The 17,201-nt window shown below is 41.5% G+C and overlaps 1 protein-coding gene across 1 annotated transcript in view; it reads right to left on the reverse strand.

Moving 5' to 3' along the window:
* px (MAP7 domain-containing protein plexus) overlaps positions 1-17,201 on the reverse strand; it is an 84,202-nt gene that overhangs the window by 11,893 nt on the left and 55,108 nt on the right. The gene's annotated exons all lie outside the window — the stretch shown is intronic.

Genomic DNA, 17,201 nt, shown 5'->3' on the forward strand with positions numbered 1-17,201 from the left:
TTTTTATTAACGTTTAAATTTCCAAAAATCTAACAAATTATTCACTTTTGTTCGAATAACAACCTAGTTAGCACAATTAGCCAATTTTTCGTGATCTCGCTTACGAAAAAGTTGCATGACAAGACATTGAAGCGACAGTTAACGTGATGGTGTAAGAAGATGAAAATAAGAGGGGACAGAGAATTTAAATAATCAGAGATTAGCCAATTTGCTATTAACTTGATTTAGCAGAGATTGCCGACCGTAATAAGGAAACTATCATCAACAAAGTAGCTTCATCGAACGATCGATACGATTTATTTTCTCGAATTTCTGACTTTACAGCGGAAGTGATGAGTGGTAAAACGCGATGCGCGTTTCGTCGAGGTAATGGCAACAATAATTAGGATTTACGGTGAAAAGCGTCGAACGAGTCGGATAATAAAATAAAATCGTTGACCGTTGCAAATCGACATTCGTTAATTAGACAAATAATAATTAATTGCTGTTTACGATAAGGCGAATCGGATAATCGACAAGATAAAAAATAACTTTAATTCGGACATCATTATAAATTGTACGTTGAAGCTTTCACAAAAATATATACGTGTCGCATACTAATAAGCAAAGTAAAGAATTTTGATTTTATTGCAAAGATACGCGGCAAGAAAAGGGATATTAAACTATAATTTAAGCTTTAACTTAATCAATTAAGCTTCAACTTCAGCCGTAACTTAAACCGTAGTAAAAAAAATATTGTAAAGTGCAAATAAAGTCTGAAGTATTAATATAAAAGAACTTTTAAATAGAAAACGGAAGAGAAATATATTAAAAAAAAAAATTTTTTTCAGGGTGCTATAATAAGAACGATATAATTAAAAAATTCATTCCGTATTATTTAATGCGCATTATTAATTACATTTTTCAATTAGCGGATGCAGTATTGCGGATGCTTAATTTGATCCGTACCCCTTTTATTATGTAAAAATATGCCACGAGCAACTTTGTGGTTTAATTAAACAGTGTTATAGGGCATCATTCTTGACACCAATGTGATGCGTTTCAGAATATATTGCATTTTCATGACATTGTTTTCTATGCTTCTAGCATGACATTGCGTTGCATATAAACAATACTGCATATAAAGTTACAATCTTGCGCTATGACATCCGGTTGTTGTGCCACAAAGTTAAATAAAGTTGATAGGGTAATCAAAATCATCTAGACGCGACAACAGTGAATTTACAATAATATTAACAGTTGTAAAATATCAAGATATTTTTTTTTTTTCAAATAAAATAAACAGTTTGATTTAGAACCTTTTCGTTTTACGTACGTTCAATTTTTTTGATATCTCTCAATTTCTCTCTTAAATAATTGTTTTAAATTTCAGAACAGTAAATTTAAATTTACCTTTGCTTTTGATAGCTCGTCAAATTTTTCAAACAACCGATTCAATTAAAAATCGCTCATTTGACATTTGATCTATATGTAAGTTTACTCCTTCTTTTCAATCATCTTTTTTCTAACAAGGTTTCTTTCAAAATCGATAATTTCATTTCCCAAAGAAATTCTAGAAAGTATTTGGCGAAATATGAAAGACCGCATTGTCTCGATGATAAAAATTGAAATAAATTCGATAATTTAGTAATTAATTAAAACTACAGAGAGAATAACAAAGAGATAATTCCGGATGACGAGCAAATAGTCTGTTATTGAATTCTTCATCAGCCGAGTGCAAATATCCTTACGTTGTTACAAGTTCTATCATTCTTCCCGTTTCCCATCTTTGCATTTCTTTCTTCTCCACTATATTTTTTCCACCCGCAAACTATCCACTATCGAACTTCTTTTCCGCTTGTATTGTTCATTCCTCGTCGTTCGATTTCCACGTTGCGCTTGGAAAAAGTGTCAGGCTGATCGTTAAATGCAAAGACAAAAAGACATCCGTCATCGATTTTTTCCCCGCAACATTAGCAGCAATGAAAAGGTTCGTCCGCCTCGCGAGGAAACGCTCTCGTTTTAGCAGAACGGAATATCTCTCTCGCCATTCTCTCCTTTGTTCTCGCAGACTCTCGCTCGGTGTTTCTTCGTTCGCGTAGCATCTCACCCTTCCTCTGATTTGAATAAACTACGAGCTGTCGCGTCCGCTCGCACATTTCGTCGCCGAAACTCGCGACCGCGAGTCTTTCTCGTACAGGGTCGGGATTGAGATTAAGGACGCGGCTAGTTCACTTCCACAGTCTTTCTCACGATATCCCATCGCGCTAATCATCGTTATCCCTCCTCTCTCTCAGTTCGGATACGTCCTTCAGGAGCGATCCGCTCGGTGACAGATATCTTCTCCGTCGAATCGAGGGACTTCTCGCCCGCTCGTTACCGACAAGGGTGCGAAAACGTGCACCCTGGTCGCAGAGAAGAGAAGAGAAAGGGGAGAGAAGGTGGCTGACGAGAGAGGGTGCACACGGCGAAGAGGGGAAAACGACATTTACTACCACCCGTTCTGCCACGAGTATCACTGCGGGTTGGGTTGACTCGATGCCACGAGGATTCCGTCGGGTTCGAAAGAGGAGGAGACTAGGGGCAAGGGGGAAGAGGGGCGAGAGGGTTAAGCGGCTTACAGTCTGTTACCATGGTAACGCCACACCACTAAGACAGGAAGAGAGCCGCGCGCGCGGCCCGTTCTCTCTCTCTCTCTTGGTACACCCCATCAACGGCCTTCTCTCCTCGCGAAAGAGCAAAGGGAGAAGAACGACGACGACGGGGATGGTGGCGACCGGATTACGCCGCTAACTCTGTTTTTACACCCAAGTGTTTTCACCGAGCGCATCCGATATACAGGATATGTCGCGTACGTAGCACCTGCTCTCGTTCTTTCGTTCCTTCTTTCTTCCTATCCACTCACCGGGTTGAATCTTTCAACTTGTTCTTTAGCGAAAAATTCATCCCCCGCTATTTTTTGTAGCTGTTTTTCTAGTTTCTCGACGTATCTGGGTGAGTAAAAAGGAGGAGACGATCAAATGCCGAATGAATCGATCGAGTGGCTCTATTTTATAATTTTCTAACACCGAGAGACACGGAAATGTATTCGAATCGAGATCTTTGGTGTTGAAAATTTGCATGAATTAAGCTTGAAATATAGTTCCTTCTTTCTTCCTATCCACTCACCGGGTTGAATCTTTCAACTTGTTCTTTAGCGAAAAATTCATCCCCCGCTATTCTTTGTAGCTGTTTTTCTAGTTTCTCGACGTATCTGGGTGATTAAAAAGGAGGAGACGATCAAATGCCGAATGAATCGATCGAATGGCTCTATTTTATAATTTTCTAACACCGAGAGACACGGAAATGTATTCGAATCGAGATCTTTGGTGTTGAAAATTTGCATGAATTAAGCTTGAAATATAGTTTCTTCTTTCTTCCTATCCACTCACCAGGTTGAATCTTTCAACTTGTTCTTTAGCAAAAAATTCATCCCCCGCTATTCTTTGTAGCTGTTTTTCTAGTTTCTCGACGTATCTGGGTGATTAAAAAGGAGGAGACGATCAAATGCCGAATGAATCGATCGAGTGGCTTTATTTTATAATTTTCTAACCACCGAGAGACACGGAAATGTATTCGAATCAAGATTTTTGGTGTTGGAAAATTTGCATGAATTAAGCTTGAAATATAGTTCCTTCTTTCTTCCTATCCACTCACCGGGTTGAATCTTTCAACTTGTTCTTTAGCGAAAAATTCATCCCCCGCTATTCTTTGTAGCTGTTTTTCTAGTTTCTCGACGTATCTGGGTGATTAAAAAGGAGGAGACGATCAAATGCCGAATGAATCGATCGAATGGCTCTATTTTATAATTTTCTAACACCGAGAGACACGGAAATGTATTCGAATCGAGATCTTTGGTGTTGAAAATTTGCATGAATTAAGCTTGAAATATAGTTTCTTCTTTCTTCCTATCCACTCACCAGGTTGAATCTTTCAACTTGTTCTTTAGCGAAAAATTCATCCCCCGCTATTCTTTGTAGCTGTTTTTCTAGTTTCTCGACGTATCTGGGTGATTAAAAAGGAGGAGACGATCAAATGCTGGATAAATCGATCGAGTGGCTTTATTTTATAATTTTCTAACACCGAGAGACACGGAAATGTATTCGAATCGAGATCTTTGGTGTTGTAAAATTTGCATGAATCAAGCTTGAAATATAAAGGCGAGATTTGGCGAGTTTACGTCGAGCTGTGCTGTGCAAACTCGCAAAGGCTCACGAGAAAGTTCGCGTTAATGGCGCGTTACACGCGGCGCATAAACGAGAGTATCGCTTCATCTCGCGTGTCACCTGCAACACCTCGCCGTGCAACATTGACGCGATGAAGTTATTGCCATTCGTGTTTACTGGGCCATTATATGCCGTGTTCCGGATTATAAGACTGGGCGTAGCCGGGGCTCGCGCGATAAGGCTCGAACGACAACGACGTCAGGAAGTTCGCCGAGTACTTAGGGGCACGAAGTCTCCGAGGACCATGCATATATGAGTGATATTAACGAGTTGACGACAAAGTCGCGACGTAACGCTAACAATAAGTAATATCGACGCGCCAATTTCTCGCTTTCGTTCCTTTTAATCCGCTACAATTATATACCAGCCATGGTATTTTTAATGCGATATACCAAATATGACGGAGTATTTGTTTAAATGCAGCGAACACGAATGCAAATAAACCGAGTTCGTGGCTGCATGGAGGGCTAATAAAGTGCATTAAGCCGATGAACTGATCAAAGAAAATTCTCTGCACGCATTACCGAAGGGGCGAGAGAGCCAATTTAATATTATCGATAAAGTAATTATAATTTTCGTTCGTACAACAGATATTACCTAATCGACGAGTGCCAAACGCACAAAGAGATAATTGTCGCGTAGCTGAAAATGAGAGAAGCGAGGCGATCATCGTTTAAAGAGTCACGGGTCGCGAGTGATAATCAAATGTTCATTCTGAGCGTAGAGATATCGCAAAGCAGCAGATTGATCTATCATCAAGGAGACCGCGTTTATAAATTTGCAACGAGAATTAAATACTTGACCAAATATATTATCGATAATACATTGGTTCGTGGAACGCAATTAAATGTATTTTGCAAATATTTGTAATAATGTTCCGCAAATATATTATTTATCTCAAAACATTTGAGATTTATCCACTTCATACTTTCATACAACATATCAACGATTCTTAAACGTATTATTATATATGTTTAAGGATGGAATAAAATATTTCACACTGATTTTATTAAATTTAAATACTGCGAATGCTGCTTTTAAAAATAATTTCAAAAATTATATTTTTCATGAGTTTTCAAGCGTTTCAAGAATAAAATATGTTTACATGTAATTGTATTATTAATTACCACGCAGCTTGTAATTTATATTTATCGTGTGTCCGGATTCTCAATTATTCCGCGTTTAATTACGTCGAGAGCATAAAATCGCGATGAAAATTTATAGCCGGTACTCGCGAATATAAGAGCCGGAAAGGCAGACAACAGGTGGGGAAAGCGATTCCTGTAAGGTTGACAAAACCATCGACGCGAGCATGAAGCATAATAGAGGAACGCCAGGAGGTGAAGGTGAAGGCATCGTCGTTGTCGTCGTTTGCCGTCCCGACGCTCGTACGAGGATAAGAATTCCGACCGTCATGGAGAAGCTCTCTCTCTATTTTTTTTTCTCCTCCGCCCCTTCGTTCTCGTACGATCGATTTTCGCGTTACGATAAACGGGGTATCGTTTCGCGGCGACGGGCGCATAAATCCCCGACGAGAACCCGACGGGGCGTCGCGACGCTGGGCATCGCGCGACTTCGCATCGTGGAAATATTGGACCGCGAGAACGCGTCTACCGCCTCTGATGTCTCGCGTGCGGCATGAATTATTTAGAGCGTTTCGTGTACATGCATGATGCGGCGTCCGCCACCGCATATTTATCGTTCGTTTTTTTTTTTTTTTTTTTTTTTTTTTAACATTCGGTGAATTCTAATCGCCGGTATAACGCGTAATGACAGATGCGACGAATTCACACTCCAATTTTTCCACCCGTAAATAGAGGGAACTTGATTCCGCCATTAAACCCGCAATTTCCAATTTTTATATGTAAAGCGATGCGTAGCAGCTTTTTTTGTGCAAAAAAAACTTTGTTTTATTGTTACGTTTCGTGCAATTTTATTATAAGATATACAACATTTATTATTAGCGTTTTCCCTCGCTTTCTGACCGAAAACCACACTTTAATCTTATTCCCACAAAGATGTCTGGCGTATCGTAAAAGAAAATTGTCAGACATCTTCCCGACATTGTCCTAATGGTCGGTATTTGCCGAGCAATACAACTATCTTGCGCGATTCATCATAACACTTTTATAGATCCTCCGTATAAAACATCAGGGATGGTACACGCCGACTATCTAGCACTACGCTATCATCACGCGGCGGTTATGTCTTATGCATAATACTTTTATGCATAAGACATGATTCAACCGAGCAAGAGAGGACACGTTTCTCGCCATTTTCTCCCTAGGGTACTTCCTCGGTATACGCAGTAAAACACTGACGGAGATCGTGCCCAGGGTAGAAATTGCTCACTGAGATTCGGTAGTAAGCGACGCGTGAAAAGGGACGCTCGAGAAGAGGACCGAAAGGAAAGGAACAAATAAGGATATGAAAAAGAAAAAAAAAGAGAGAGCATTGCGGTTGTTTGTCCCAAACCAAAATCTACTACCAACAAAATAAGCATAGAATCGTGATTTATATATTTGCTAAGCGGAATATAGAGAATAAATCAATGATGAAAATCGTAACTCGAATATAATATATCGAAAAATGTCGAAAACGTGTTTTCGTCGAACATTTGATCCGCTGATCGTGTTTGTCACTTGGAGAATACTACCGGAATAAATTTTCAGTTCTCGTGTGTACGATGTACGTGCATACTTCTCGTTCCCGTACGGTGAACGTCGTCCATGAAATCTTAACACAGGTCGTGGCGGTCGGTCTAGCTTTCAGAGTAAAAATAACGCGGTCGATAATAGCCGGCTGCGGCGAAATCGCGTGCTGTCGAGGCGAAAGTTAACGTTATTTTTAACGGCAAATCGCCAGGCGATTTACTCTGCGCGACGTACACTCGATCGGTCGGTTGCTGTACGAAGTAGTAGTATAATCCACCCCCGAGGGAAAAAAAAGTCACTCCGTCGTATATACTTAATTCCCGTTGGCACACGTGTACATCTTATGAAATGTTAATCGCGTACGTTACCTTAGTATTGGTCTATAAGACGAGGGTAATCGTCGAGGGTTGTGTATACGAGAAAAGCATCAATGAAGAAATCGATACGCAACATGCTCAAAGAATTATATTAGGTAAGGCGCCTTTGAGGCGCATTTGATTGATGCAAACAAGAAACAAAAGCATTAGCGTTAGAAAAAATTCATGCCATCTTATAAAATATTTAGAGTCAATTATTAAGAGCGTATATACAAAATAATTCCGTCAAGCTGTACATATTTAGAGTTGGAATTGCTTTCAAAATTAAATGATGTAATCTTATACCAAAAAAATGAAAATAGGTTCGAGAAATTCAACACGAGAGGCGGCGATCTTTTCCGAGACGCACATCTGTATATACAGAGGGTAAAATATGGCGTTGAAGAACAAGAAGGCTGGGGAGTGTCGCGCGTGCGACCAACCCCTCGATATTAAAACGGTGAAAAAAAGACTCGAGGGAGAGAGAGAGAGAGGAGCTGCCTTTGCCGGGCAAAGTTTTCTCTTCAACCACCCCTGTCGTCGCGATACGATACGATGCTACGTCGAGCGACGACGAGACGCCGGGGTTGTCGTTGACGGTATTAAATTTCCGGTGACGATGCTACCAGTTTATGGACAGGACCGGAAGGCTATATCGACTCTCCACACGGCACGTACCAATATCGGTTTGCAAAAAAATGTTATTTCATTTGGGAGTTTGTCGCAATCGTTTTCGAAATATCGTCACACTCTCTTACAATATAATATTATAAAAAAATTAACAGAGTGGCGATTCTAAGATGGGTTGCATAAGATGTCTACAAGTGTTTTTAAAGCGTGTTCAAGAGACAAGTGGTCTCAATCTAGTTTTTTTAATTAAATTGCCAAAAAATGGGAATAAAGTATCAAAATATTAATATTTATAATTACTTTAATTAAATCAGATAACAAATAAACAAGCAAAATTATCTGATAAATCTCTTGTTTTTAGATATTTTCGCAGAGAGACAGACATAAATGCATTCGAAAAAATGTACAAATGACCGACACTTTCGCTAGCAAGAAGCGTGACATTGAGTAGAGGTTAGTGCAAAAGGACAGGTGAAATCCACGATAATTCGATGAGACTCCAGGTCGAGTATCTCACGTAATTCCGTAACTCGGTGGTTGTCGTGTCGACGTTCGATAACCAGTCGAGAACACCCTTGGGGAAGAGAATCGCGAATGGAGAGAGGGCGTCCTGGTCGATTCTTGCTTCTCCCTTTAGCCCTTCCGATAAGCAAGAGGCGAGGAGAGAAAAAGAAAAAAATTATTGTGTTTTTCTTTAGAAATGCAAGAATTATTTTCTACTATATGTGTAGAAATTAAATAAGATAAATCAAACGATAAGATTCTCTATAGTGATACAAATACGCGAGTTATACAAATATGTATAGTAATATTAAAAATAAAATTAATTTTTCTCAGTCTTGTATAATGTGTCGAGTAATGCTCTCTTTTTGCTCCACTTTCAAACACAAAGATATGAAAAATTGTGTAAATTTGAAATAAAAAATATTGCGATACAACGATATCACTAGATCACTGGAGAGAGGAAAAAGCACGAAAGAGAAGATAAAGTATTTGCGAGAAAGGGAACGATCTAACAACCGTGGCCGCCCTCCGTGGCAGATCGTGGTTGACCTTCTCCTACTTAATCTCCTGACTCCTCGCATAACCTTCTATTTCTCTCCGTTTCTCTCTCTTTCTCTCCCGTACGAAGCACCCTTGGCCGCACGGAAGTTGGGTCTCGCGTGAAAAATCGATGCCGGAAGAACCGGGACGACGGATTAGCCGAAGGGGAGAAGGACCGGCTGGGCAGGGCAGCGTCTAACAGAAAACGACGAAAGGGCCGAGAAGACAAATTGCGGTTCGCGAGGAAAGCGGATTATATGTGCCGACGATTTGTATTCGCCAACCGTTTCCAATCGATTTGCGACCGAACAAGATACAGACGGAAGAGTCTGGAGTCAATTCCTTTTAGCGAGCCTTTTATAATTGAACAGGCCGTCTTGTGTCAGCTTACCATTGTTAATTTCGCGACGATTAACAGTAATTTAGAATTCCGTCAAAGCGAAATCGATAGCGATAAGATTCTGTTTTTCTACTATATTTTCATTTATCTCGGAATTAATTCTTCACGTTCTTCAATTCTACAGATCAGATTCGAATCTTCGGTCTCGAGAGCAACCTGGTACCGAATTTGATGGACTCTTCTCTAAAAAAAAAAAAAAACCGATATACCTCATCTTTTCCCTCTTGACTTTTCATCTATCCCTTAAGCCTAGCGTGACAGCGTAACCTTTCACACTCGTAATCCGCTTTCTCGTTTCTCGATGCGCGTGTATTGTTCACGCGTAGCAACAATCGACTGTCAGAGTTCAACCCACCCACTCACCCATATTTTTCATTGCGTAACAAGCGTATGCAAACTATAGAGAGCCTTGACAAAGGCCACCGCCAACCGCGGTCGGACGGACATCTGTCCTGTGTGACACCAGAATAGCCGTTGATTCATCGGTTCGGATCAAGGTTGGAAAAGCATCTCGCCGTTAAATTGCTCGCGCCACTCGACACTCCCATTATACCCAACACCGAATCAATGTCAAAAACACAATGATAGATCAAATGATTGAAGGCTTTAGTTGATTAGCGTTAAACCTCTAACGGGCAGTGAAAGATAAAAAAAAAAAAAAAAAAAAAAAAAAAAAAAAAAAATAAAACTACGTTTAATTCATTAGACTTTCAAGCGTGGAAAAATATACGATATTTATATAGGTAGGTTTTCATATCGCATAGCTGAGAAATTCTCCATTTTCAGGAAATTTCCTGGAAACCATGAAAAATTGGTTTCCTTTAAACGCACGCGAAACACCGCAAACGTGAAATTTTTGCACGAATAACCATCAGCCAAGGGCGGTGGCTGGCTGAGATCCACCGCCGAAACTCGAGGCCACCCTTACGAGTCCCTTGACATTTTGCCAAGCACTCCCCATTGAATCACCATATAAACGACTCCAGGGCCCGCCAGGTTTCAACCCCTGATCCGCCCTAACCTCAAATATACGTTTCATTTTAGTCCCGGTAACGCAACGACCGTAATCATGGGCGTAGAGTCTCACCACATTTGTACGATCAATCCGAATCTCACCATTGCAACCGAAAACTAGCAATTATATAAACATCCTTGCCAGCATATACACATAATGAATCATATGTCAAATTAATGGGTTCGAAAGAGAATAAACTATTTATGATTACTAATTATGGGGTTTTCTACACTCTTGCTCCGAATCCTTATTCATATCTTTTACTCTTTATCATATAGAACCAAGTCTCGTCTCTATATATATATATGTATATTTTACGTACATGGAGTCAACGTATTCAACATTCGATAAATATAAGGTATTAAGATTTAAAAATTAAATCGAACCAACTCGATCGAGTCGAGAACAAGGGTGGAATAAGGATGTCGACGCCAATGCGACACGATCTCTTTGCCCGTTGCTCCCGGGGGTGTCTGTGGGATTTCGCGTTGACGCCGTTCGTTCGTTCGTTCGTAAGGTGCTTTGGAATTTCCATATTAATTCGTTAGATCGTGAAACGTGACGCGAATCTGCGATTTAATAACGTTTTGTTCGCTCACACCAGCGGGGTTGCGACAACCACCATGACTATACTCCATCCGTTACAGCAGGAGTGAAAAAGGGGGTGAAAAAACGAATGGAAAAAGAGAATGACTAAAGGGCTATTTGGATAAAACGACTTTCGAGCATTGTCATGAAGTTTTGTTCGCACTATTTTGATTTTTGACACGACACCGATGTATCTCGTTTTTCAACAAAATTTATTTAAGAGAGAAACAGAAATTTATTCCTCCAGATATGTTTCTTCAGCGTTGCCAAAATTAAAAGGCCGACTTTGTAAAAACTTGTTAATTAAACACGAGACTTCGTTAAAAGATTTACGCGCCATTTAAAGTCTCGAAAAGAGACCTCGCGGCAATTATAACGATTGCCGGTAGAACGATAGCGTCGGAATCGTGACGTCGTGTCTCACCCCCGCGTCCACCCCCTGTCAACAATCACCGACGGTACCACCGCACCCTGCCCGCCGCTCGTTGCCAAATAAATTCCTCGGGGTAAATAGTAAAATGAAATCTGCACCGCCACTCGGTCGCCGTGAAAACACGGTCCCTCATTAATTCCGACCGCCGCTATAAAACCCCGGAACAGCAGAACACACCGAGCGAGCCACTCCCCCTTCGTTTCGGTCCCACAACTTCTCTCTCTCTCTCTTTCTCCCTCTTCCACCCCGTCGATTCGCCCTTCTCGTCGTTGTACGTGTTTCGATACGAGCCGTGTGCTAAACTCTCTCCCTCTTTCACCCTTGCGCCAACCTCTCTTTATTCAACAGCTCCCTCCCGTCAGAGAGACAGAGAGAAAGAGAGGAGAATCAACCCTCCTTTCCGCCTTGTACATGAGCCGCGCGCACACCACCCTCGGCCGCGTATAAAAGCCGCGTATTCAATTACTCGGCATCGACCGGTCGAATAACGAATGCGCACGCCATGGAAAATATTCCCCGTCATCTACCTTCGCACGCGCGTACAACAGCGTGTGCGTGAACGTGCGAGCGAATACACGCCAGGCGTTTAATCCCTTTTACGACATAGAGTGCGGCCGAAAAGTTAGGGGTGTCATACTTCGATATATATATTTAATTGCCGTCCTAAAATATCCGTCGCTTTTATTTCCTCTTCACAAAAGCAAAAAAACGTTGGTCCTTTGCTCTTTCGATCTTCATTTTTAACATATAGTTATTATTTCAATCTTTATGACCGATTACACTTGTCTCTATATATATATGTATATTTGATCGTCTACTCGTTCTTCGCACGAATTCCGTGCGAGGAAAAATATTGTGGAACAAAATCAATGGATGTACAAAGTAATTAACAGCGAGGCAATATTCGCATATTTTATCCTCGTTTTACGAGCGAGCATACGGGACTCCGGCCCGTGGCTCAATAGCGCGGAGGAAATAAGCTTGGGATTAGGGAACGATTTGTGTCGGGGCGCGCTAATTGTCGACGCCCGGCAACGGCGATGATTCTCGAGCGCACCCCCTCTATCGACTCAGTTTCGCACAACCCTCCGCGGCGTGCCACCCTTCCGCCAGGAGACCTCACGTGTTTCCGCACTCGTGACTCGAGGGAAAGGAAGGAGGAGAGGAAGAGTAATTCGCGTGCGTGCGTGTGTGTGTACGACCGGGGGTGAGAAAATCGCTAAAAGGGTTGGCCCCTTCTCGCTCGTTGTGTACGCGACGTCCCAAAGGACAGCGCCATGTACCTGTTGGAGCTCCCGACAGACTGCTGCCGCTATTAGGTATCCGGGATTCCTTCCTGGAAACACGTCCCCGTGGATCAAACACGCTCGACGTTGCGAAATGCGGGCTTGGGAAATACAATCGGTGACTGAATGTTATTCCTCGAGCATATCGAGATGATGCACGGCGGATTTTTTCTTTTTTATAAATATAAACGTTCTATATTTCGATATTCATCAAATGGACACAATTAAAGAGGAAATTTGCTCGAGATATAAGCGATCCGTTATAAAAGTGGAATAAAAAATTGCAAGATCGAGAGATCCCTTAAAAAAAAGGAACGATATTTCGATCCCGTTGAGATTATACGCGAATTGCATCTTCGAGCGAAATTGCGGAATGATATGAATGCGTGCGAGAGCATTAACAGGGCGATAAAACTTTATATGCACGATGCGCTTCATCGACCTCCTAATTAGCGCCACCAAGTTGAAAGGCAACGCGAAAAGGAGTGACGTGAGGAAGGGAGAGCACACCCTTTCATACTCGAACACGATAATAATACACCAGGAAAATAATTGCAGATCGCCTAATGACGCCATGATTGCTACAACCAGCCGAGGCGCGAAACAATGTATATCCAGGCGGCTTAATAACTCGCTGTTTTCTTGCCTCGCGTTATCTCGCTAGATTTATCGCGGTTCTGCCCTTTCAGGAAGTTTATCGGCGAGAGGAATCGTCGTCGCGTTGACGATCTCGTTGAAGCGTCGATTTTTTAGCATCTCGCACTTTTATTTGCAAAGTCGCGGCAAAGAACGAGAGATCATTCAGCTCGATCGATTAGTTTTGAAAAATGTCCACGACTCTTGCTAAATATATTTAAATAAGCGACAGCTCATAAATATGTTCTACGTTTTTTTTTTTTCCACATAGCTCAATTGTGAATGCAGCCGGTTAACCGAGCGCGAAAGAGGGACGAGCGAAAAGCAAAACAATTCGTCGACGCTGCGGCGACGTTGCGTACATAGTTGATTTGCGGATCGGCCGTTTTTCCGATTTTCCTCCCATCCTCTCGCTCGCGCACCGCAGCGTTTTGATTTCAATCACATTCGGCTCGCAAACACGGATCGGCTTTCTCTTTCCTTCCTTCCTTTTCTATTTCTCTCTTTTTTTTCTCTCTCTCTCTCTCTCTCTCTGTTCGGATGGAACAAAAAGCCGCGGTTGGCAGAGTGACGGAGATGGAGGAATAGGAAAAGGAAAACGGATGGAAAGAGACGAGGGAGAGGCAGAGTTTAATTTTTCGCGTTCTCGCTCCTCCATTTCCGTGCAAATTTTCATTCCATTTCGCGCGACCACCCGGCCCGTTATTTCATTTGCGGAGAATAGTTGAGGCTACCTTACACCGGCGACGTTCTTTCCTTCCCGCTTCTCTCACCGGTACTGCTTTCTCATTCTCCCGCAGTTTCGTTTGCTATTTTTTATTTCCTCGAACACGACGCGGATAAAGAGTAAAGTACTTTTCAAGCAACCACGAACCGCTGATTTTTCCGCGACATTAACGCGACAATAATTATACTGGCTTTTTAACACCATAATTCGATATTGCGAGACGAGAAAATTGCCCAATGTTATTTCTCAAAAGTGAAAACGAAGGAAGAAACGTGATATCATTTTTCATCATTCCCACTTGATACTTATGGTCGCGTGTCGATTCGATTTCCTTTTGCATATATAACCATATGGAATTTGATTTGATCTTCCAACAATATGGTCAACTGCAGTTTGACTTTGCCATTCATAGACGATAAAAAAAATCCATCATTATACATATTGCTCCAATTTGCTAGCGAGTCCTCGAAATTGCAGTAATATAGCCGGCCGTACGATTTATCAAATGTGAAAGTGATGAAAATGGTGAAAAACATATATATATGCGAGGAAATACAGCGAGACGAATTAATGCTCGGGCATTATTACTCTTCTTCGGTATAACCGCGCAAACGTGGCGCGCATACTGTCATACGGAGCAAAGCAACAAGGGGTCAAATGCGCGATGCATGAACGAGCCGATTGTGATCCCCGGCGTCTCTCCTGCCCTCGAGGGCTTCTGTCGTTGGGTTTCCGTCCATCGCGGTGCGGGTGCAAACGCAAGCGCGGTAGTATGCGTGTATATCGGGTAACCGCGAGAGCGTATAGTCCAGAGGTTCTCCATTCATGCGATCCATTCGCGTTAGTTCCCCTCCAAAGTTCAGCGAGTGATCCGCGCGCCAAACAGATTTTGGATTTATGAGAATTTCCCACCGCGCCGCTTCATTTCTGTCAAAATCTCGCGGAAACGAAATACGGTTTATCCGGCTGAACGCGATCGATCGACGAGCTCCCAAATTCGCGCAAATTTTATATCTGTAGATACATATATATATATATATATATATATCAAAGAGCAAAATTCATATTAATATCGTTTCACCATCTGTCCAACTAATTTTCAATCGAGATGAGATAATGTATACGAATATTGTTTCGTATATCCCTTCTTTTTCAAAATAGAAAAGACAAAATAATTTTTTTGCAATTTATAAATCTATGTGTAGTCGAGTTATTTTGGATCGTTAGGAGCCGCTGACGCGATAGTGCGATAGCATGTGTCGATGATAGGTACACGAAGTGACACATGTGTTGGTGGGTGAATGCGCGTGCACGCGTGCATCGTTAGATGCGTATGCTAACGCGTACACGTGTGTTTACACACTGGATCGACCCCCGATCGTTTTACACGGCCGGGCTTAATCCCGGTACGATAGAACGGTCAATCCGCTATTAAACGCTGCGAACAATGACATTTCGGAGTCCGCTAGCGATGCAAATCGTCCGCGTGTACGTACATACGAATAACGTTTTTTCCCTTCTTTATTTGCGTATGCGATCGATTGAGATTCCGGAACTGGGAAAAATTGCAATAGTTCGATTCAGTTCCAGGCTACATACGGAATCGTGACAAGTTTCATTTACATCTAACTTTCGATTCAATTAAATTATCGTATTTTACGAACGCCACTTTTAAACTACTTGCTCTCCTTTAGTATTTCAGAATTAAAATAGATAGCGCGAAATTACCCCGACGAGCTATAATGACAGATCGTTTGACAGAACGCTTCATGCGGGACAAAAATAGCTAGGTATCGCGCGGTGTAAATTTCCTTGTATAAATTCGTATCCGCTTAATTCGCAAATCACGGTCGTCACGCGAATCACGGAACATTGCGATTCCGCACGCTACTTTCTAGGACGTAGCACGGCAGCGAACGAATCGAACGGCGTTTCCGCTCCGTCTCGTTATTAGAATGGCAGTGTCGCGCGGTCCCCGAGGTCGACGTGCTCGACGATATAGAAGAGGCGGCACCAGAAGGTAAGAAAATGACGGTACCGCATCTCATGGTTACGGTTCTCGCTACTGTGTGACTGCGCGAGTAGATACTATAGTTTTTATTACAACGAGAAAGAGAGAGAAAAGGAGAGACAGACAGCCCATCCGCTTGTTTCACGTAATTGTCATGTTCCGATCTTGTTCCCGCTTTCCAAGAGAAGCTTTCCTTCCGTCGCAACTTTTATTGACATTTCCATACCGATACGCGTATAAAATCCGGTACAATCCACATCTTTAAAAGAATGCGCTGATTTATCTAGAATTTTTACTTGTATATGAAATGTATATATGAAATAAATAAAAAAAACAATACTATTTTATATATTTGTACAATTTTTTTTTAATTCTTTTAAAAAATGCATCGCTATCACGCAAGGAAATAAATATAGCACAGTGATGTTTACAAGATCATTTAACAAAATTGGAAACTATCACCGCGATATTTGGCTCAGTCTTGCTTGCAGCATTATTTAAATAGGAATCGGTCCTTTCGCGCGCGTAAGCGGAAAGAGAAGAATAATTTTTCTCCTTCGCGAATTTCCCTTTTTTTTTCTTTTACGACACGGGCCTTGTGAAGAGGGGAGCGTTTCTTGATAAAGCTGAGCGCGCTGGCAGATAAAGAGGGTGCATCGTGGGAGGGTGAACAACGGGAAACGACATTATTCCTCCTCTTCTCTCCCTCTGCTCTTTCCTATCTTTTTTTCTAAGGAAGGAAGTTACGTTTCTTGGAGCAGCACCGCTGATTCCGCCCTTTCCAGACCGCTCGAGCGAAAACCATTAGCAATTTTCTGTCGGACGAAGCAGCTAGGGACCGAGGTTGGTATCGGTTGACCGATTTCACACTTCCGTCACGACAAAGTGCCGATTTTACGACTAAAGGCATCACGCGCTTTCTTTGTTGCTCTATCGATTACCTATTAAAAACGTAACGTCAAAGCCAGACTTTCGAACGAGTAAAAAATTTTTTAAAAATTTATAATGAAAAAATGAGTGAACATTGATTACGTTAGAGACTTAATTAAAATATTTATTTCTGTTTAAGAAAAACAAGTTATTAATTTCCCAAAACTTGATTAAATGGAATAGAGAGCTTGTGATCAAATGTATTTTCGAGAAATTTTTGTAATTTTTCGAGAAAATTTGAAAATTC

The sequence above is a fragment of the Nylanderia fulva genome, unplaced genomic scaffold, assembly GCF_048542155.1.
Source record: "Nylanderia fulva isolate GAGA-0341 unplaced genomic scaffold, ASM4854215v1 Scaffold27, whole genome shotgun sequence".
Lineage (NCBI taxonomy): Eukaryota > Metazoa > Arthropoda > Insecta > Hymenoptera > Formicidae > Nylanderia > Nylanderia fulva.